Source organism: Tamandua tetradactyla, chromosome 1, assembly GCF_023851605.1.
Source record: "Tamandua tetradactyla isolate mTamTet1 chromosome 1, mTamTet1.pri, whole genome shotgun sequence".
In the NCBI taxonomy this organism is placed as follows: Eukaryota; Metazoa; Chordata; class Mammalia; order Pilosa; family Myrmecophagidae; genus Tamandua; species Tamandua tetradactyla.
The window spans coordinates 70,928,715-70,952,942 of record NC_135327.1 but is presented as its reverse complement, the minus strand read 5'-3'; the positions used below and the strand labels follow the sequence as shown (position 1 = coordinate 70,952,942).

General features: G+C 36.5%; 1 long non-coding RNA gene across 1 annotated transcript; it reads right to left on the bottom strand.

Moving 5' to 3' along the window:
* Positions 1–393: 393 nt before the first annotated feature.
* On the bottom strand, positions 394–19,400 carry LOC143684828 (uncharacterized). Its single transcript, XR_013176190.1, has 3 exons — positions 19,329–19,400; positions 18,250–18,310; positions 394–506 (listed from the first exon to the last, which is right to left on the bottom strand). It is a non-coding gene; the product is annotated as an uncharacterized LOC143684828 (long non-coding RNA).
* Between the last annotated feature and the right edge of the window lie 4,828 nt (positions 19,401–24,228).

Genomic DNA, 24,228 nt, shown 5'->3' with positions numbered 1-24,228 from the left:
TTTCAGTTGAGTTGTAGACTTGCTCTCCTCTTCAGTACTTCACATGGCTCACTCTAATTTACCTTTTCCAGTTTCAGCTCAATTTTCACCACTTCAGAGAGGCTTTTCCCATCCTCTTCACATATCATTGTGCTTATTTGTTGTTTGGGCCCAGGTATTAGATGATAATTTCTATGAGTCAGGAATTATGTTTACTGTTGACATTAGCACAGACTAGAGATTTAAAAAATATATATGTACTGCAAGAATGAATGAATTAATGTGCTTCTGAATTTTTCATGCTATTATTTGGTATGAATCTTGATACCAACATGGCAACAATAGTGAAAGGAAACAGTTAAATTCCTCCACACTTTGCCTGCGACATTCCCAAGCAGTAGTTTTTCATACATACCTGGCAGAGTTATGGGAGGGGAGTCTGATAGCCAGGAGTGTGTTAGGTTCCAAATGGGTACTTGAGACGTAGAAACCTATCAGTCAAAGTATGCTGGAGGCTCCTCTAGATTCTAGAAAATGAAAAGTTTATGAGCTTCATGTCTTAGAATCTTTAAAGACCTTAGGGTGTTTTTTGAATAATGGTTTTAAAATAGCAGAACCATTTTAACTCACTGATTAAGTCAGAGATGTTGCAAACATAACTGAGTTACCTGTGGCCTCTTCATTGATTAAAATATAAATTCAAACCTTATTTCGGCAATTCAACCTATAGACTTTTAACTGAATTGCTATCAAGTAAACTTACCTTTGCCACCAGCTATAATGAACACTCTTGAGTTTTGAAGGAAAAGTGACAGCACAAAATAGAAAAGATAAATCAAAGAAGACTTATTGTGAGATAGAAGTTTTTCAGCTACCAAACAAAGAGCAAGAAAATTATATTTAAATGGAGAAAGAAGTCAGTTCATTTTTTTCACCTATAAAGTAAAATATATCAAAGGACATCTATTTAATTTTCACACCTTTACCCAGAGCAATATAATTTTGTCAATGATTTCAACAGGCTTTATCCTTTTCTTAAAGATTTGTAAAAATATGATTAACCTCTTCCAAGTTCAGAATTATGTGAAAATGAAAGGGATTCTCAGGTTTTAGACTTTTGTTTTCTTTGTGGGCTAATTATGATCCCAAATAAATCTCAAACACTGGGTCATTATTTGATTGCCAAATAAGCCATGAGGATCCACTGAGTAAGCTGTAAACTGTAAAGTGAAATTACCAAAAACGTACAAATAGATAGTGCACCCCCAAAGTTCCAGAAATTGTGCTGGACACTGGAAATAAACATGCCTAGGACATGGTGTCTGCTTGCAGAACACGAATCAGTGGGTCAGAGGATAAGTAAAGATACTATTTAAACTTGCATGTGCATCTGATAATGTTATACCAGATGATTTGGATCAAGAGACCTGATGGAGAATTTCTTCCAAAATAGGTATTAAAAATCTTATTGAAGGCCTTGGAGTGCTAATAAGATACTAAGGAATTATCCAGCCTAGAGCCAGGAGAAAGCAGAGGCTCTGGAAGTAAGCCCAGCATTTGGAGTTACTTTCCTCTGTGCATTGGAATGTCTGTGAAGACAAAAATCTGAATGGTGACCTGATAGACTTGAAGGTGAATGGGACAGTGTTTCAGAGTCCTTACGGATCACCAGTGGCAAGGCTTTTGGTGAGTCTTCCAGCAATTGGGTTGAAATCCTAAAAAGAGATATACTCAAGATGTAAGGGCGAAATAGAAGTGACATGTCTTCCCAGGGAGGGAGAGCAACTAGCTCTAAATTATCTTAATTCGTGAAAGTGAACAGTGATCCCACATTGCAATTTCACCCATGTACATGGCAGAAGAAAAGTAAATCCTCTCTGAAAAAAGATAGCATCAACCTAAGTGTGAAAGTATTTTTTACAAACAATATCACAAATATTCAATTTATGAAGCAAAATTGAAAATAAACAATGTGACAAATTGAATGAAATCCAAAGAAATAAAAATAAATAACCATGGTTTCAACTTTTGATAGGAACAAAGCAAAGATTGAGAATTTTGGCAGAGAACTGAAACAGATATTAAACAACCAAATGAAAATTATAGAAGTAATAACAAATACTAAATATTAATTGAATGTGTTTAACAGCAAACTAAACACAAGCAAGGAGATAATTACTGAACTCAAAGATAAATCAAAAGAAAATTTTCAGATGGAAGCATAGCAATAAAAAATAGGGAAAATACAAAAATGACAATAAGTGACATAGATAAATAGATTATGTGACTGGGTCCCAGAAGCAGAAATGGGGATAATTGAATGAAAATAAATATTTGAAGAGATAAAGGTTAAGAAATATCTAAAAATAATGAAAGCTATCAAACCACAGTTACAAGTAGCTTTAAAAAATCAAATTAAAAAGGTAGGAGGAAACTTGCTTAGATTGATCATATTAAGACTGCTGTAAAAAACGACGAAAATAAATCAAATAAATAGCAGAAAATAAAAGGAAAAAATTAGATTGAAATTGACTTTCTCAGAAATAATATAATCCAGAGAAAAGTGGAGACACATTTTTAAAGAGCTGAAATAAAATAACTCTAAGCTTAGAATTCGTATATTTAGTGAAATTAAATTTACAAAATAAAGAAGAAATAATCTTTTTTCAAACAGTCATAAATTGAGATTTTTTGTTACCAGCAGACATATTAAAATAATTAATAAAGGACAGAATATTCTAAAGGCAGAAGAGAAAAGATCACCAATGAAAATTCAGATACAAGAAGGAGATAACAAAATGGTTAGCATATGGGTGAATGTAAATGAATATCTATAAAATAAGAATAAAGTCTTGGAAGATTTGGTGTCATATATTAAAATGTGGTTATATAATATCTGTGTATGTATGTTATTACCATGCAAAAAAAAAAAAAAAAAAAAAAAAACAAGGGAAGCAAGCAAGAGGATACTCCATGAAAGGAATAAAGCATAATTAATATAGATGCTGATGAGCAGAGAGTGCATATTCTATCTCAGACTAATTATTAAAGAATTATGGAAGAATATGGTAACAGCCAAAATAATAGAGGGAAAGACAGAATATTTAAACACTCTCAATCTAGGCAAAAATAAGAAAAAAGGAAAAAAGCAATTGAAGGGAGAGGGACGAGCCAAGATGGCGGCTTAGTGAAGTGTGGGATTTAGTTCTTCCTCCAGAGCAGCTAATAAATGGCCAGAAACAGTACAGAACAACTGTTGGGGCTACATCAGTGACCAGACACGCAGTGTACCCCAGCCTGGACCAGCTGGACTGGCTGTGAGTCCCCCCAGAACCATGAGTTCCCCAAGCCACAGCGGCCAATGTCCCACCCCCACAGGCTACTTCCCAGAGGGGAAAGGAAAGAGACTTTACTAGCAGCAGGGGCTGAGCACAACCAAACACAGTTGTGGAATTAATTAACAAATTCTGACTACTAAAAATAGGTCCCCAGCTCAGCTGAACCTTGAGTAAAAGAAGAGGTTGCTGGTTTTTGCCCCAGCACAGAGGGGGCAGGGCTGACAGGAAAAGAAAAAAAAAAAACAAAAAAAAACAGGTTTTTTTGGATCTGAAAAGGACTGGGTTTGCAGGAAGGGAGGGAGCACATAGGACCTGGAGATACACAGACCAATGTATCAACTTAAGCTCTTGATTGGCAAACCTGAGGAACAGGACCCTGCTCTGAAAAGAAGTTTTCTTTTTCTCTTTTGTGGCTATGTTTATATGGATTGATTACTGTTTGGATACAGCTGCAAGGCTTCTTGGGCTCCACTGCCCCAGGCATAGGCAAAACACACTTGTTTGAGAGCTTGTCTGGAGCCTGTGCCTTCCCTAGGAGAGGGGTGGGACCCAGCTCAGGTGTAATCCCTCCCTCAAGGAATTCAGACCCCAGGGTCTGGAAAAGGGAAGCAATTAAAGCCAGCCTACAACATCTCCTCTGTCTTCACCATGCCCCCAGCAGGGAGAGTCTGGTGAAATTAAATTACCTTATGCTGGTGGGAACTGCAGGCAGAAAAGTGCCACATACTGGGCAGGGTGGGGAAAATGCACAGTCCAGAGACTACAAAGGAAAACCTTTTAATCTTCTGGGTCTCATGCTCAGGTAAAACTGATGCAGATGACTCTTTCCTCCTGAGAGGAGACCAGTTTGGTCTGGGAAAATCTCAGTGGGGTCTATAATACCTAAGTAGACCCTCCTAAGAGGTGGGAGAAAGGCACCATGCAGGCAGGGCAAGAAACAAAAAAACAAGAACTGAAAAATTCTGGTTTATTAAACAAAACCTAAGCTAGAGGACTAGATAAGCTGAACTGAATGTCAAAGAACAGATAGACAACAAAGTCATCCAGCAAGAAAATCCTAGGTGGAAAAAAAGTGATAAAATCTCCATAATAAATGAAATCAGGTAATTAAATGCCCAGAAGCCAGCAAAAAATAACGAATCACACTAGGAAAATTGAAGAAATGGCCCAGTCAAAGGAACACATCAACAATTCAAATGAGATACAGAAGTTGAAACAATTAATTCAGAATGTTCAAACAGACATGGAAAACCTCATCAAAAATCAAATCAGTGAATTGAGGGAGGACATAAAGAAAGCAAGGAATGAACAAAAAGAAGAAATTGAAAATCTTAAAAAACAAATCACAGAACTTATGGGAATGAAAGGCACGGTAGAAGAGATGAAGAAAACAATGGAAAATTACAGTGTCAGATTTCAAGAGGCAGAAGATAGGATTAGTGAACTGGAGGACAGAACATCTGAAATCCAACAAGCAAAAGAAAATATAGGGAAACGAATGGAAAAATACGAGCAGAGACTGAGGGAACTGAATGACAACATAAAGCACGTGAATATATGTGCTGTGGGTGACCCAAAAGGAGGAAAGAAGAGCAAAGGAGGAGAAAAACTAATGCAGGAAATTATCACTGAAAATTTCCCAACTCTTATGAAAGACTTATAATTATAGATCCAAGAAGTACAGCATACCCCAAAGAGAATAGATCCAAATACATGTACTCCAAGACACTTACTAATCAGAATGTCAGATGTCAAAGAGAAAGAGAGAATCTTGAAAGCAGCAAGAATAAAACAATCCATCACATACAAGGGAAACCCAATAAGACTATGCGTAGATTTCTCAGCAGAAACCATGGAGACGAGAAGACAGTGGGATGATATATTTAAGATACTAAATGAGAAAAACTGCCACCCAAGAATTCTATATCCAACAAAACTGTCCTTCAAAAATGAGGGGGAAGTTAAAAGATTTGCAGACAAAAATTCACTGAGAGAATTTGTGACCAAGAGACTGGTTCTGCAAGGAATACTAAAGGGAGCACTAGAGACAGATAAGAAAAGAAAGGAGAGACAGAGGTGTGGAGAAGAGTATAGAAATGAAGACTATCAGTAAAGGTAAAAAGAAGAAAAATGAGATGTGATATATAAAATCCAAAAGGCAAAATGGTAGAAGAAAGTACTGCCCATACAGTAATAACTCTAAATGTTAATGGATTAAACTCCTCAATTAAAAGACATAGACTGGAAGAATGGATTAAAAAACAGGACCCATCTATATGCTATCTACAGGAAATGCATCTTAGACCCAAGGATAAACATAGGTTGAGCGCAAAAGGATGGGAAAAGAGATCTCATGCAAATAACAATCAGAAAAGAGCAGGAGTAGCTATACTAATATCCAACAAATTAGACTTCAAATGTAAAACAGTTAAAAGAGACAAAGAAGGACACTATGTATAATAAAAAGAACAATTCAACAAGAAGACATTATAATCATAAATATTTATGCATCAAGCCAGAATGCTCCAAAATACATGAGGCAAACACTGAAAAGAGAAATAGACACATCTACCATAATAGTTGGAGACTTCAATTCACCACTCTTATCAATGGACAGAACATCTAGACAGAGAATCAATAAAGAAAGAGAGAATTTGAATAATACAATAAATGAACTAGACTTAACAGACATATACAGAACATTACACCCCACAACAGCAGGATACACATTTTTCTCAAGTGCTCATGGATCATTCTCAAAGATAGACCATATGCTGGGTCACAAAGCAAGTCTCAATAAATTAAAAAGATTGAAATCATACAAAACACTTTCAAAGATCATAAAGAAATGAAGCTGGAAATCAATAATAGGCAGAGGGCCAGAAAATTCACAAATATATGGAGGTTCAACAACACACTCTTAAACAACCAGTGAATCAAGGAAGAAATAACAAGAGAAATCAGTAAATATATCGAGGCAAATGAAAATGAAAACACAACATGTCAAAATCCATGGGATGCAGCAAAGAAGTGCTAAGAGGGAAATTTATTGCCATAAATGCCTATGTCAACAAAAGAAGAAAGAGCAAAAATGCAGGAATTAACTGTCCACTTGGAAGTAGAGAAAGAACAGCGAATTAACCCAAAGCAAGCAAAAGGGAAGAAATAATGAAGATTAGAGCAGAAATAAATGAAATTGAGAACATGAAAACAATTGAGAAAATCAACAAAACTAGAAATTGTTTCTACGAGAAAACAGAAAATCAATAAGATTGATGGACCCTTAGCAAGGCTGACAAAAAGAAGAAGAGAGAGGATGCAAATAAATAAAATCAGAAATGGAAAAGGAGACATAACCACTGACCCCATAGAAATAAAGGAAATAATGAGAGGATACTATGAAGACTTTATGCTAATAAATTCGACAATGTAGATGAAATGGACAACTTCCTAGAAAGGCATGAACAACCAACATTGACTCGAGAAGAAATAGATGACCTCAACAAACCAATCACAAGTAAAGAAATTGAATAAGTCATTAAGAAGCTCCCCCAAAAGAAAAGTCCAGGACCAGATGGCTTCACATGTGAATTCTAACATTCAAGAAAGAATTAATACCAATACTCGTCAAACTCTTGAAAAAAATTGAAGAGGAGGGAAAGCTACTAAGTCATTCTATGAAGCCAACATCACCCTCATACCAAAGCCAGGCAAAGATATTACAAAAAAAGAAAACTACAGACCAATCTCTCTAATGAATATGGATGCAAAAATCCTCAAAAAAATTCTTCCAAATCAAATCTAGCAGCACATTAAAAAAATTATACACCATGACCAAGTAGGATTCATCCAAGGTATGCAAGGATGGTTCAACATAAGAAAATCAATTAATGTAATACACCATATCAACAAATCAAAGCAGAAAAACCATATGATCAACTTGATTGATGCATAAAAGGCAGTTGACAAAATTGAACATCCTTTCTTGTTGAAAACACTTCAAAGGATAGGAATATAAGAGAACTTCCTTCATATATTCCATAATAAAGGGAATATATGAAGAGCCCACAGTTAACATCAACCTCAATGGGGAAACACTGAAATCTTTCCCCCTAAGATCAGGAACAAGACAAGGATGTCCACTATCACCATTGTTATTCAACATTGTGTTGGAAGTTCTAGCCAGAGCAATTAGACAAGAAAAAGAAATACAAGGCATCAAAATTGGAAAGGAAGAAGTAAAGCTCTTACTATTTGCAGATAATATCATACTATATGTCAAAAACCCAGAAAAATCCACAGCAAAACTACTAGAGCAAATAAATGAGTACAGCAAAGTGGCAAGTTACAAGATCAACACTCAAAAATCTGTAGTATTTCTATACACTAGTAATGAACAATCTGAGGGGAAAATCAAGAAAAAAATTCTATTTATAATTGCAACTGAAAGAATAAAATATTTAGGAATAAACTTAACTGAAGATACAAAAGACCTATACAAAGAAAACTGCAAGAAATTGTCAAAAGAAATCACAGAAGATCTAAATAAATGGAAGGGCATACTGTGTTCCATGGATTGGAAGACTAAATATAATTAAGAAGTCAATTCTACCTAAACTGATTTACAGATTCAATTCAATACCAGTCAAAATCCCAACAATTTACTTTTCACAAATAGAAAAACCAATAACCAAATTTATCTGGAGGGGCAGATTGCCCCAAATAGGGAAAAATATCCTGAGAAAGAAAAATGAAGTTGGAGACCTCATGCTACCTGACTTTAAGGCATATTATGAAGCTACAGTGGTCAAAACAGCATGGTACTGACATAAAGACAGATATACTGACCAATGGAATTGAATAGAGTGTTCAGATATAGACCCTCTCATCTATGGGCAATTGATCATTGATAAGGCAGTCAAGCCAACTCACCTGGGACAGAACAGTCTTTTCAATAAATGGTGCCTAGAGAACTGGATATCCATATGCAAAAGAATGAAAGAGGATCCATATCTCACACCCTATACAAAAATTAATTCAAAATGGATCAAAGACCTAAACATTAGATCTAAGACCATAAAACTGTTAGAAGAAAATGTAGGGAGATACCTTATCAATCTTATAATAGGAGGCCATTTCTTAGAACTTACACCCAAAGCACGAGCATTGAAGAAATAAATAAATAAATGGGAACTCCTCAAAATTAAATACTTTTGTGCATCAAAGAACTTCATCAAGAAAGTAGAAAGACAGCCTACAGAATGGGAGACAATATTTGGAAATGATATATCAGATGAAGGTCTAATATCCAGAATATATTAAGAGATTGTTCAATTCAACACAAAAAGACAGACAACCCAATTACAAAATGGGCAAAAGATTTGAACCAACAGAAGAGGAAATACAAATGGCCAAATGGCACATGAAAAGATGCTCAACTTTTCTGGCTATTAGGGAAATGCAAATCAAAACCACAATGAGACATCATCTCACAGCCACCAGAATGGCCAGTATCAATAAAACAGAAAATGGCAAGTGCTGGAGAGGATGTGGAGAAAGAGGCACACTTATCCAATTGTTGGTGGGAATGCCAAATGGTACAACTGCTGTGGAAGGCAGTTTGGCAGTTCCACAGGAAGCTAAATATAGAATTGCCATATGATCCGGCAATGTTAGGTATCTACTTGGAGGACATGAGGGCAAGCACACAAGTGGACATTTGCACACCAATGTTCATAGCAGCATTATTTACAATTGCAAAGAGATGGAAATAGCCAAAATATCCATCAACAGACAAGTGGCTAAACAAATTGCAGTATATAAGTATATACATATGATGGAATATTATGCAGCTGTAAGACAGAATAAAGTTATGAAGTGTGTAACAACATGGATGGACCTTAAGAACATTATACTGAGTGAGATTAGCCAGAAACAAAAGGACAAATACTGTATGGTCTCACTAATATGAACTGACATTAGTGAATAAACTTGGAGAATTTCACTGGTGACAGAGACCATCAGGAAATAGAAATAGGGTAAGATGTTGGGTAATTGGAGCTGAAGGGATACAGATTGTGCAGCAGGACTGATTGTAAAAACTCAGAAATGGATAGCACAATACTACCTAACTGTAATACAATTATATTAAAACACTGAATGAAGCTGAGTGTGAGAATGATAGAGGGAGGAGGGCTGGGGGCACAAATGAAATCAGAAAGAAAGATAGATGATAAAGATTGAGATGGTATAATCTAGGAATCCCTAGAGTGTATAAGGATAGTGACTAAATGTACAAATTTAAAACACTGTTTTGCATGAGGAAGAAGATAGGAATGTAATTACTGCAGGGGGTTGAAAATTGATAGTAATTAATATTTTAAAATTTTAACTTATGTGTGAGACTAAAGCAAAAAATGTTTATTGGGTAACAAAATTTATATTTTGACTAGTGCATTTCCTAATATAACTTATATAGACAGCTTAATTGAACACCATAAGTACATGGAACCTTGAATAGGGCATGAGATTTTGTTGGTTCATCCAGAGAGATGCCCCGATAAATCCCAGAGTGATATGAACAGTGAATAAAAAGTATTTGCAAAGTCCCCTTTGGGGAATAGTGAGAAAGGAGAAAATTCAACGTCCTCAAGTTGAATTCTTGATATTCTCACAAGCAGTGGGGACAACCAAAGCAAAAAGGCTGAGCCCCCAATCTTGGGGGTTGTTTATATGAAACTTAACCCCACAAAGGATAGGTCAAGCCTACTTAAAATTAGGCCTAAGAGTCACCCCCAAGAAACCTCTTTTGTTGCTCAGATATGGCCTCTCTCTCCAGCCAACACAACAAGCAAACTCACCACCCTCCCCCTGTCTATGTGGGACATGACTCCCAGGGGTGTGGACCTTCCTGGCAACATGGGACAGAATGAGCTGAGACTCAGTATCAAGGGATTGAAAAAACCTTCTCGACCAAAAGGGGGAAGAGCGAAATGAGACAAAATGAAGTGTCAATGGCTGAGAGAGTCTAAACAGTCAACAGGTTATCCTGGAGGTTACAGCTCTACATTTTCAGGCAGTTCCCTCCAGCCTCCCCATTACATCTTGACTAACAAGATGATATCTATTTAATGCATAAGAATAACCTACAGGTAGATATCACCTTGTTAGTCAAGATGTAGTGGAGAGGCTGGAGGGAACTGCCTGAAAATGTAGAGCTGTGTTCCAGTAGCCATGTTTATTGAAGATGATTGTGTAATGATATACCTTCACAATGTGACTGTGTGATTGTGAAAACCTTGTGTCTGATGCTCCTTTTATCTACTTTATCAACAGATGAGTGAAACATATGGAATAAAAATAAATAATAGGGGGAACAAATGCTAAAATAAACTTAGATTGAAATGCCAGTGATCAATGAAAGGGGGGGTGAGGGGTATGGTATGTATGAATTTTTTTCTGTTGTCTTTTTATTTCTTTTTCTGAATTGATGCAAATGTTCTAAGAAATGATCATGATGATGAATATGCAACTATGTGATGATATTGTGAATTATTGATTTTATATGTAGATAATATATAGGATCTTATATATGTGGAATGATCATATGTTAAGAATGTTTGTGTTTCTTTCTTGTCATATTTTAAAAAATTAAAAATTAATAAAAAAATTTTTAAAAGCAATTGAAGGGACATGGGAAAGAGAAAGCTAAACTATATATTTAAATCTCAAACATCAAACCTTCTAATTTGATAAATGCACTAAATATGGTTTTCAAATGGTTTACAAATGAGATTCAAAAACACATCATCACATGTGCTTTATTTTTTGTTTTTAGGTGCATGGTCTAGGAATGGAACCCGGGTCTCCGCATGAAAGGTGAGCATTCTACCACTGAACCACCCATGCACTCTCAACCATAAATTGTTTTAAGAGACAAGTATAGTACATAAGAATAAACAGAGGCAAAAAATATATGTCGTTGAAACGTTGGCCAAGGGGAGCCTGTAATTAGACTTTAAAGCAAAAGTATTCTTACAGCTAAAAATGATATCTCTTCCATCAGTCATACTATCAAATTCAAAATTCAAATATTGCAAAATTTATAAATATTTAAAACATAGCCTAAAATATGTAAGGCAAACATTGACAGAACTAAAATGAGAAATGGGCAAATTCACAATCATACTGTGAGATTTTAACACAGCTCTCTCAATAACTTAACAAAAAACAAAACTATAGAAAACATGTTTATTTAAAATATTTAAAACTTTCTTTTGATAAAGGCAATGACATCACTATCATCAATTCTAAGTCACAAAAAAACGCAACAAAAAATATGATATAAACACTGTAAAGATTGTATAGGATGAAATAAAAGTGCATTTTTCAAAAATATGACTCTTTAAGTAGAAAGATTCAAAAGAAACTTCTGAAATTATTAGAAGTGAACTTAGCAAGATTGCCAGAGAAAAGATCAATGTACTGAAACCAGTTACATTTTTACATACAGCAACAAATACTTAGATATGTAAAGATATGAAAGCCCTCAACCTATAAGAATATAGCATTCCTGGGAGAAATTCATAAATATCTAGACAAATCAAGAAATACAAAAATGGACGGGAAGACTTAGGCCTGAAATGATGTCAATTGTCCTTAAATTGATCTATAAATTCAAAGCAATCCCAATTCCAATCCAGGATAGTTTTTTTAACAATGCAGGCTGATTCCAAACTTAATATGGAAAAGCCTATGGTAGAGATTGAGATGGAGGCAAACAGAAAAAGAACACACTTTGAGAGAGTCGGAGTAGGTTTCCAGAAAGTGGAAACTCTGGGCTGGTTTTTTGAATGGAATAAATCACCATCATTTCTGCAACTTCTGCCAGCCACTAACCCTTGGTCTCACAATAAATGCCACATAGCTCAAGTTATTTCTTAGGGAGGTCAAAACTCAGGTATCGAATATCTATTCTTGGGAAATGTGCTAGTCTTCTTGACTTGAGACGTAAGGTTGTATATGCAAAACTATCTCATGAACTTTCCCAGACTAGACATACCTACTGAGAACAGAGTGATGGTTTCTGAATCCATCAAATCCATGGACTATTACATTGTTTCTAAGCAGACAAGGAGGCCTGCTGGATAGACAATCTTCATTTTGGGGGTGTAGGGGGGTGAGGAGTATCACTCCCAGGGGATTCATAAAAATGTATTTGGAGCAATCCTTCCTAAAACATATGCTGGCAAGATTTTGTGTGCCTTTGTTTTTCTCTTGAGCTTGGATGAGCTAGATGAGGTCTAAAGGTCTTTTCACTTGAAAACTATATTTTGCATTGGAGAAAACAAGAAACTCTTTGCAAAAATATCCTTTGCTTTTAGTATTATGAGTAAAGTTTGGGGAGATGGAACTAATTGTAGGTGTATATTTGCTTATAGTGAGCCCAGGTTAGTGTCTTGCTAGTAATGAGACAAGCAGTCCCTGGCATTTGGGAGCTGGCTGGGCCATACACAATTGTCCTGTTGGCCATACACAATTTCACAGACCATTAGCATCAGTCAAGACAATTCAATGACTGTGCTAGAATAAGGGGGGGGGGGGGCGGGGAGTATATTCTGTAATCATATCTGAACATAGGCAAAAACATGAACATTGTCCAAATCACAAATAACTTAGCTATTATGAGTCACTGTTGCTTCCTTACCAATCATGGCTTTAATCTCAATCCATTCCTCTTACCCTATAGATAATATATATTAAAATACGAATCCTATAATTACCACCACTTTCAAACAGTATCCAATCCATAACAGAATGTGACTTTCTTTTACCCTATCCAAACTTGAACTCAAATCTGATGATTAGTCCTCTCGTTCTTTCACTGATATAGCAGCACAGTTCTCAATGATGGATATTCTCTGTCATTCCAGTAAGCAAATAAGCCTGACCTGTTTAACTGTAGTGTGCTCCTGGTGGCTAGAGGATATTGCCACACAGAAGGCAGAGCCAAAACTTTCCCAACTAACATGGCTATGCTTTCTACAGCTCTTAGTTTAAAGATAGGGAAAAAGAGAAATACAAAAAAGATAATCAGACAGGTTTTCTCTATCACAGAAGCATATTCATAAGTGGGATAAATTCTACTCATATTAGAATCCTTTAGAAAGAACTGCCTCTTCACTAAGTCACCAATGCTCAGTAACAAAAAAGCCTATTCAAAATCAAGGCTAAAATGACAGTATTCTGCCCTTGGAACACAGTTCCTGAAGACATCTTTGGGACTCAACTTGCAATCTGAGGACATTCAAGTAATTCATCATTTCCCTTTCTCATAATTGTATGGACAGAAATGCAATTGTTGCAACAGAAATCTTTGGATTTTATTTCTTTATTAAAATGTGTTATTCATAGATAAATAGAAGTGAATAAACCCTCACTTAATCCAGTGATTGTGGGCTTTTGTGTTTTTGCATGGGCAGGCACCAGGAATTGAACCCGGGTCTGTGGTATGGCAGGTGCAAAGGCCGGGAGTCCAACCTGGGTCTCCTGCATGGAAGGTGAACATTCTACCACTGAACTGCCCATACACTCCAGTGAGGTGATCTTAATCGAGAGAAATTAAATCCATTTCTAGACTAATTATCTGTATCTGTGGTTCTCAGAATGCGGTTCCCAGTGGAGTATTAGCATTTCCTGTGAATTTGTAAAAAATCAAATTCTCCAGCTTTACCCTAGACTTACTAAATCAGAAACTTTGGGGGTAGGGTCAGAAATCTGGATTGTAACAAACTCTCTGGTACATCCTGAGGCACACATAAGTTTGAGACCCAGTAGTTTCAATTCTTGTGAACTGTACCAGCACAGGGAGAAAAAACATTTTTTCTTTCTGCTTCCAGCTCTTGGCACATGGTCCATTCTCAATCACCATTTACTAAATAAATTAATGAATTCCATACTCATAATAGCACATATTTTTATGATCCCTTTATCAGCATATAATGACCATCACTGTCCTTTACAACTGTTTTTTTTAGACAGTTTTATTCACATTCAGAGTGTACAATCACTGGCTTTTGGTATAATCACATAATTATGCATTCATCATTACAATCAATATGAGAACATCCTCTTTTCTCTGAAAAAGAAAATCTCATGCCCCTTATACTCTCCTATTATTGATACTTAGCTTTATAGTGCTTTTGTTATAAGTGATGAAAGATTATTACAATGTCACTATTGACTATAGTCTTAGTTTGCATTAATTATATTTAATTGTATTTTCCATATGCCACCTAATTATTAACACCTTGTAATAGTGATGTACATTTGTTCTAGTTCATATAAGAAATTTCTTATATCTGAACAATTAATCACAGTCATCACCCACTATAGGTTTTGCTATCTTATACAGTTCCATATTTTAGCCTCTGGCTTTACTTCTAGTGACATACATGACTCTAACCTTCCCCTTTCCCCACACTCACACTCAGCATTGTTAATTACACTTACAATATCATGCTACAATCACAAAGTACTTTGCCATTCATTTCTGAATATTTACAATCAACTTCACTAAATATTTTTACAAATTAAGCATCATCTACCCATTCTGTATGCTCATTCTATCACCTAGCAATCTATTTATGTGTTTGTTTTATTTCCGATTTCTAAATATGCAAGAATACAATAAAACAAATATTGATTGAAACTTTGCATATTCACACCCCCGAGCAAGCATAAAATAAAAAATATATGGCCTTTGACCGTAAGTAATGATCGGCAAAGACATAAATGCACACTGACAATTACCATAAAGAAGTTGTAATAGCATGATAAAAGCAAGCTGCCCTCGGTGCACAGAAGAGAACATTAATTCCTTTTGGGTGATTCCTGAAAGAGAACAGTTTATCTAGCATCAAGGCTACATAGGATTTTTCAAAGACAGAGATAGGATGAGGCAGAAGGGAACAAATGAGAAAACGCATTTGGAGGAGGGAAACTGTTCAAGGCTTGGAAAGTAGACTTGTATGGTCAAATCTCAGGGATAGCAGCAGGGAGAATGCTTTAAAATTAAAATCTGAAAAAAAAATAAAAATATTGTCAGTGAGTTCAGTTTATACCTGGTAATAGAATATTGTAGCCTAGGCTTTAATTGTAGCCTGGTGTAGCTTTACACAGTTATTTCATAGAGGAGTAATATCATGAAAGCTATTATCTGAGAAACACTTCAAGTGACAATGTGGAAGAGAAGCAGAGGGTGAAAGCAGGGAGAATAATTTAGGCACTATTACTAGAGTTTAAGGCAGGAAATGATGAGATATTGAGTCAGAAAATGATGCTGTCAAAAAAGCAAAGGATATAGAAAGTATATTAAAGAGTCTGAGGTCAAAGAAAGAATTTAATGGCTGAATTTTCATGGGATTTGGGGACAATTTAGGAGGTGGAGATGCTGCAGTGGTTTATTCTGGGTTAACTATAGGGCAGATGCTATGGGGAGCACAGAGCAATTTGGAACACAGCTGATGAGTTAAGATTTGCTTAAGGTGAATTTGAAGAGTGCTTCTGATAGACCAAGAAGATAAATGAGGAGTTGGATACAGGATACTGAATCTCAAAAGAGAGATGAGAATTTAAGAGTCATACACATAGACACATCTACACTAGTAAAGGGAGTAATTACATCATTGCTGGGGAAATGCTGGTTAAGGAAAAAAGAGAATCCAGGAAAGAATGCTTCTAAGTCTCCATTTTGAAGTAATCAGGAGGAAGAGGACTAAGGAAATGGAGTTGAAGAAGTAAGGTAAGAAACTGCTGAGTTTAGTGAAAGGGAAACAGGGTAGCTGGCAACAGAAGCTAACATTTATGGAATATTGACTCTGATTTAGGATTGTACTAAGTACTTTACATGCTAGATCTCCGGGAATCCACACTGGAACATTTCAAAGTGTGGATTAGTAATCACCTTTGTACATAAGAGGTAAATTGAGGTTATACAGCCTAAATAACCTAAATTCACACAGCTAGAAAGTGGTGGAGTTCCAAACCCAGATTCAAAATATGATGTTTTTAATCACCATCCAAAATGATGTTTTAGGAGAAACATCTTTGTTGCTCAATAGTACGGAGAGCAGGGAATTGATAAATAGTGATTAGAGATTCATAAGTGCATAGTTTCTGTGGACAGGAAGGTGGTAACTATGAAATAAAGAGTGAATATATGGTGAAGATAGGAAACAAGGAAATATGAATGGCTTTTAAAATGATTTTGGTGAATGGAAGAGTAGAAAGACCGAAGGGTATGTGGAGAATTTACAGCATTTCTAAGGAGAAATTTTGTGTATTTTTTTATGGGCATGGGACAGAACCTTGGAAGAGAGAATGTAAGTGAAAGAAATTCTAATTAATAGGTTTGATTTAGGAGTAATTTGTGTAATCTAGACCTGTAAAGGAAGATGGGTGGTGTTTTAGTTTACTAAGGCTGCTGCCTGAATGCAATAGATGGATTGGCTTTTTTTTTCATGGGGAGGCACCAGGAATTGAACTCAGGTGTCTGGCATGGCAGGGATTGGCTTTTATAAAAGGGATTTATTTAGTTAGAAGTTTACAGGTCCACGGAGGAAAGGCAGCTAACTTTCATTTGGCTTTTCTGTCACATGGAAAGATGCATGGCAACATCTGTTGGATCTCTCTCCAGGCTTCTGGGTTCAAATGGCTTTTCTTAGGATGTTTCCTATCTGTGTCTCCAAACATCTGGGTTTATGATGGCTCTGAGCACTGAGCTGAAGTGTGCTGAGCTGCTGAACTCCCTTCTGACTCCTACTTTTAAGCCTCACAGCTAATTAAATTAAATGTCACTCTGTGGAAGGTGCTCTCCTCAGCTGACTCTGGATACAATCAGCCACAGACACAATTCACATGCTGATGATTTAAGTCCACAGCAACAGAACAACTATGCACCATCACCTGGCCAAGCTGACACCTGAATCTAACTACTACAGATGGGTACCCTAAATCTTGCCTCATGATATAAAGGGAATGGATGCTCTATGTCCGCCAAGTTCCTTTCATCACAAATGGAAACCATGATGGTTCAAAAGAACAAAAGTTTTTTTGAGTGTAGGCAGGATATTGAAATAGAGTGCATTGATTGGAGCACTTATCTATTTATCCACTAAGGTCAGCTTATTGCACTCAAGAGCAGCAAGTAAGAAGAGCAAGTCTTAAGTCTTCAATGAGCAGCAACCAGCAAGCAACAAGCTGCAGTATTTGAGTCATGATTAAAAGGGATCCTTCAGTCTAAGACCATCTGGGGTCCTGTTTTGACCCATAGAAAGTTATGTGCCTGACTGATTATAGGTAGAATTGAAATTACTACCACATTTTGAGTTGAGAGGAATCAAATGAAGAAGACTGAGTCACTAATCATCAGGTTTTCTATAAGGTTGGAGACGTAAAGGGTTTGATTCAAGTTTGAGTTTAAGAAGTGATGTTTTACCAGGTACATGGGAGATTCAGTGGTAAAATGCTCACCTGCCATGCAGGAGACCCAGGTTCAATTTCCAGCCCTTGCACCCCCCAAAAAGCAAGTAAATAAATATTTAAAAAAGAAGTGATGTTTTGGAGTAAGTACTGTGGTGCTCTCTCCATCCCTCCATTCTAAATAGCTATTTTTCGGCAAGTTACCAATTCTCAAGAACTTTAGTGAAACTTTACAAATGCTCTGTGATTTGTGGTGTGACTTTTGATGTAACCACCTCATAATGTTTTTAATACAACCTTTGAGAAAATTCAATCTGATACCATAGACTTGTCAAATTGCTCCACATTTCTGTCTCATTGACGGGGAAAGCAGTCAGGAAGCTACATATATAAAGGACTGGTACATTCCTGGCAGGTTTATTCCATTCCCCCACAGCTTTGTAATACTTACTCTTGACATTTTCCTCACTTCTTCACCCATTGTTCCAATTTCTTCCTTCAACAGTTCTTCTCTGGGGACATGAAAACATAGCATGTGCTTATGGACCTATGAGTCCCACTTCAAAACTTCCTTTACTCTTTAGAATTTTTTTTCTTTCTTTGCACAGAATTTCTCCCATTACTTTCAATCTTTATTTTGTTTATCTTTTAAATTGACACCATTCTGTTTAGGAAAGGCCAAACAGAGTCACTGCAGAAAAAAAGGAGTTTAGTCTTTTATATTACATTATGTCTATTATAAAACAGATATTAATAGATTTACCTTTAATGAGTGTGAGCTTGGGCAAGGTACTTAAGTAACCCGAGTCCCAATTTTCTTATCAGTCAAATATGCTGAATAATATCTACTCACACAGATGTTGTAAGGCTTGCAGGATAACATATAAATCACTGTCAGGCACATAATAAGTGGAGAACAAGGGTTGAATATCATCGTCTTTCATTTCCTTTCTTTCAATATGCTCCCAACACAATAGAAAATAGGTTTTTTTTAATCCTATCATACTTAGGATATATAGTAAACTCAGGAGTTCCTGAGAGGCTAGAGTAGAAAAACAAACAAATAAACAAACAAAAACTGAATAGATCCAAATTCCAAGCATTCCTTGCATAGCCCCCTGTGCTGTAACACACAATTTTGCACTTACATGAGTCTCCCCCTCTGAACCCTGTCTGAATTATATATTGCAGCACCCAATGCAATATCTTATACTATAAGATAAAATAATTGTGTCCAAAATGTTTGTTGAATGAACTGAGTAGAAGACAGATAAATTGTCATTGTCAACACACCATAAAACTTCTTCGTTGTTACAATCTACAGAAAAATATTACGCTCCATTCCAATTCAACCTAGCTCACTCCAAAGTGTCTTCCTACCCAAAAGTCTTTGTAGATTTAGAATCCTAAAACTTTGGACTCTGATAAATGATAGTAAGACACAGGTAGGGCATAAAACAAATTTAGAAAATACTTTACAGCAATTCCCCATTCCTCTTTGCTAACAAAAGCCTCTTTTTTTCCATTTACCTTCTCCACTAAGCCTTGTGCATAGAGAACAGACCCACAGTTCCACTTTGGAAGAATTAGGAAAAGGCTGTGACACAGTTTGACTAGAGAGTAGAGGAGACATCTGATGTCAGGCTCCTCCTTCCATTCAGCATTGTTATGTTTTCATGTGACAAGTTAACCTTCTGGTACCATTCCATACCCATAAGGAGGAAGCCAATGGTAAAAGACAGTAAGCTTGGGAGAAAAGCTAGTAGATGGAAAAGACATGGTCCTTACTGAGCCTTGAATTAGCCACTACCAGTACCATAGCTCCATGGCTCTATTAAAGATAATTCACTTTCATTGATTATTTTTTTAATATCAGCTGAGTTCAGTTGTTCTGGTATCAAATTCTAAACATTACATAAAATTAATAAGCAAATGCTACATATGATAACATTCTGAAACATTGTTAAATATGAATTATAAATCTGGCTAAATAAAAAATGGAAATATATCATTGTTCATACAATCAAAACAAATATTTACACTGAGAAATAACAGCTCCCTGGTGCTAAAACAAACAAACAACTACAACACTAACAAAGAAATTCCTCTTGTGAGCGTCTATGAAGGGAACAGTAAGTTTTACATGTTTATATTTCTTAAAATCCCTAAATGTGAGTGACACCATTCATGAAAATCAATTCCACCAAGGGATCAGAACAGTATTACGAGGGTAGACAGCCATTGTGATTTGGACATCTCTGAGAATAATATTTAGGAGACTTTAATTTTAGGAGATGGACAGGATGCTATCTTGCAATATATGATTTCTTCTTTTTCTTCACAAACCAATATTTGCTAACAAAGGGATAACAGCAAATTTGAGGCTAAATTTTCTGACCAGAGCATATGTATAGTTCAGCTATTCTGTGCTATCTTCAGGACCTGGCACATAGTAGGAATTCACCATATTTCTTGAAATTTTAATAGTCTATTAATTGTATGTCCAAACATGCTAAATTGCATGATCAACACTTTGTTATCCTTAAGTTCTCGGCACAAATGTTACTTCCTTTATCCTTATCTTATTCAAGTCAGGTCCAGGGCTGAAAATCTCTAGAGCACATTTCTAGAACTCATTTTCATAGAACTCGATCCATTTTCCAGGCTTAGTTGATTTATCTCTGTGTTCTCTGCCACATATCCAGCCACAGGAGGAGGGACAGGTTCCCAGGGTCCTCACAAGTATCTCCAGACCCCAGCCCATAGCCCAGCCTCTGTTGAATGCTCAGTCAATATTTATTGAGAGGATTAATAAAACACCTGAGATTTTTAAGGAATAAGAATATGTAATTAAGACACTAAATGAATAGGAGCAGAGGGAAGAGCAGCAGCAGGGAGGCCTAAAAGAACTGAACACAGAATTTGCCAATTTCCCAACTTTCCTCAAAAAGGTGGGGCTCAAAGAACTGCAGAAATTTTAGTTAGGCAGGCTGGACTCCAGTAGACTTATTCTCTTTCCTATATAGCAGAATGCCAGTCACTTTGTCCCAAAGTCAGTTCTTCTGATGCTAGTTGTCTTCATATTCCATCTAGTTTGCAGGCCTAGTTGCAGACAATGGCTCATGATGATTTCAGCTTTTATTTTGCATTCTTCATGTTAACATCACTGGTAGTACCAATAGCTCTATTATCATTTGCATATGGGCTGACACACAAAGAGTTTCATACCTCTATGTCTGTGCTGGTTTGCAAGGAAGTATGCCCTCTAAGAAAAGCCATGTTTTAATATAAATCCCATTTCATAAAGGTAGAATAATCCTTATTCAATACTGTATGTTTGAAACTGTAATCAGATCATCTCCTTGGAGATGTGATTTAATCAAGAGTGGTTGTTAAACTGGATTAGGTAGAGGCATGTCTCCAGCCATTTGGGTGGGTCTTGATAAATTTCTAGAGTCCTATAAAAGAGGAAACATTTTGGAGAAAAAAAGAGATTTGGAAAGAACAGAGAATGCTGCAGCACCAGGAAGCAGACCTTTGGAGATGAAGAAGGAAAATGCCTCCGGGGAGCTTCATGAAACCAGAGCCAGGAGAGAAAGCTAGCAGATGATACCATGTTTGCTGTGTGCCCTTCCAGATGAGAAAGAAACTGTGACTGGGTTTACCATGTGCCTTCTCACTTGAGAAAGAAGCCCTGAATTTCATCAGCCTTCTTGAACCATAATGAACTGTAATCAGATCATCTCCCTGGATGATGTGATTTAGCCAAGAGTGGTTGTTAAACTGGATTAAGGGATGACATGTCTCCACCTATTTGGGTGGGGGTCTTGATTGGTTTATTGGAGTCCTATTAAAGAGGAAATATTTTGGAGAATGAGAGATTCAGAGAGCAGAGAATGCTGCAGCACCACGAAGCAGAGAGTCCACCAGCCAGTGATCTTTGGAGATGAAGAAAGAAAACGCCTGCCAGGGAGTTTCATGAAACTGGAAGCCAGGAGAGAAAGCTAGCAGATGACGCCGTATTCGCCATGTGCCCTTTCAGCTGAGAGAGAAGCCCTGAGTGTGTTCGCCATGTGCCTTCTCACTTGAGAGAGAAACCCCGAACTTCATTGGCCTTCTTGAACCAAGGTATCTTTCCCTGGGTGCCTTTGATTGGACATTTCTATAAACTTGTTTTAATTGGGACATTTTCTCAGCCTTAGAACTGTAAAATATCAACTCATTAAATTCCCCTTGTTAAAAGCCATTCCGTTTCTGGTATATTGCATTCCAGCAGCTAGCAAACTAGAACAATGTCTAAACCCCTACACCAACATTGTGAGGTAGTTGATATCATCTTCATTTCTCAGATGAAGAATTGGAGGCACATATTAAATTAATTGGTCAGGATCACTGGGTACTAAATGTCCAGCCAGGCTTTAAATCCAATGTATTCTGCTCCAAAGCTGATATTCCTCTACTTTCCATTTCACTCTTGATGACATTACTATACAGTAATCAAGTAAACAATTTTAAATGCATTCCTTTTTAAATAAATCATTTCCATTTTTCTCTGTCATTCCTATTCTTTCCTGCTATAACTATTTTGAGACCATTATGTTAGCAGTATTACTTCAGACTTTGCCAATTTCAGCAGCTTTTCCTGTGTTTGTCGCTCTCCTTTATGGGACATTGTTAACTCCGATGCCAAAATATACTCACACAAGCCAGTCTGACCTGTACACAATTTGCTCATCTTGATCCACAGCCAGGCTGCAATGTTTATTCCAAAGGAGTGAAAATGACAAAGGACAATTTCCTATTAGAGGAAATTGCCAGTTGCTTAAGGACATTAGTCACCAGGTCAAAAAGTTTGTGGTTTCTCCCCATATATCAAAATAGGAAGGAAGAAATAATCAATTAAGAAAACAAATCCTCCCCAAGCATTTCCCCTTATAAGGGTACTATGTTTAATGGTGTTCTGCAATTTGAAGTTGAGAAAGAGATAATGACTGCAATTAGACATGAACTCTCTCATGATTTTTACAAAATTATCTCAGCAATAACTATAAATTTTCTGTTTAATACCTGTAGCTCTTCTAGTGAAATAACCTGTGTTCATTTGGGAACTATTGAATGCACAGACAATGGTTGTTATATGAATTTAGCACTCACCTTAATTGGACAATCCAGTATTTCATTAATTCTAAAGTAGCACTAATGTTCCAATGTGTATAATTAGGATACTAAGATATTGCTATTTTTATCACTGCTATGTAACATTTGTGAACTTCAGGCCCTTAGAAATTCCTCTGAAAATATGGCATGAAATTAATATTAATGATATCTTAAGTTACAATAAAAATAAAACTTTTCTATCTACGTATTCTCGGTTTAATGTCATGGCAACCCTGTGCTAAATGTATAGGGCAGTTATATTGTCCAACTTTATAAGGAGGAAACAGTATCTAAGTAAGGTTTAAAAAGCTATAGTAGGATGGCTGACCCTAACTCAGATGTTTTTAGTTTTGTATCATATGCTTTTTCCCGTTGAGTAACCTCTTTTCTTAATAATAGAGTAAAATGTTCAAATTCTTCATTTTTAGTGCAGGAATGTCTTCTGAGACTCTGTCTACAGGAAAAGCAATCTCCTCCCTTTTATAGGAAATGCAGTCTCCATAAGGCCCTTTCCAGTGTCTCTGATTATACTTTGAGGAGCAAAGCATCTCAGAGCAAAACACCCAGAAAGGAGGAGAACTGGCTGGAGTCCCACTAGCTTCCTAAATCTGGATGACTCTTTGGGTCACTCCAAACACTGGTTTTCTCTTATTTAAACTCAGCTAAACTATACTGGCTCAAAAGCGTGATGTGAAAACTAAATGAAACCATTTCTCTAAAGTACCTAGCAGAGAACGGATATATAGTGAGGTCTCCAGACAGCAGTGAGTATTGGCAGTAGCAGTTAAGATTCTGTTCCAACAAAATCAGATCATGGTAGAATGAACCTTATCTAAATATATTGTACTCCTTTCCTGTTGATGCTGTAGCATTATCACAAATATATTATCTTATGGTTCTAGAGGTCAGAATTGCAAAATGGATCTTGCTGGGCTAAATTGAAGGTGTCAGCAGGGCAACGTACCTTCTGGAGGGCCCAGGTGAGACTACGTTCCCTTTCCTTTTCCAGCGTCTAGAGAATGTCTACACTGCTTGGCTTGTGGTCCCTTTTCCACCTTCAATGTCAGTGCAGCATCTTCAAATCTTTCTAAAACTTTCCTGCTGCCTCTTTTACTTATAAGGATCTTCAATCCACCCAGATATTCTCCATTTTGAGAGAATATGTGTTCACTTAAACCCATCTACAAAGTGTCTTCTGCCATGTAGGCAAACACACTCACAGGTCCCAAGGATTAAGATGTGAATAATATTTTGTATACTAACTAAGAACTAG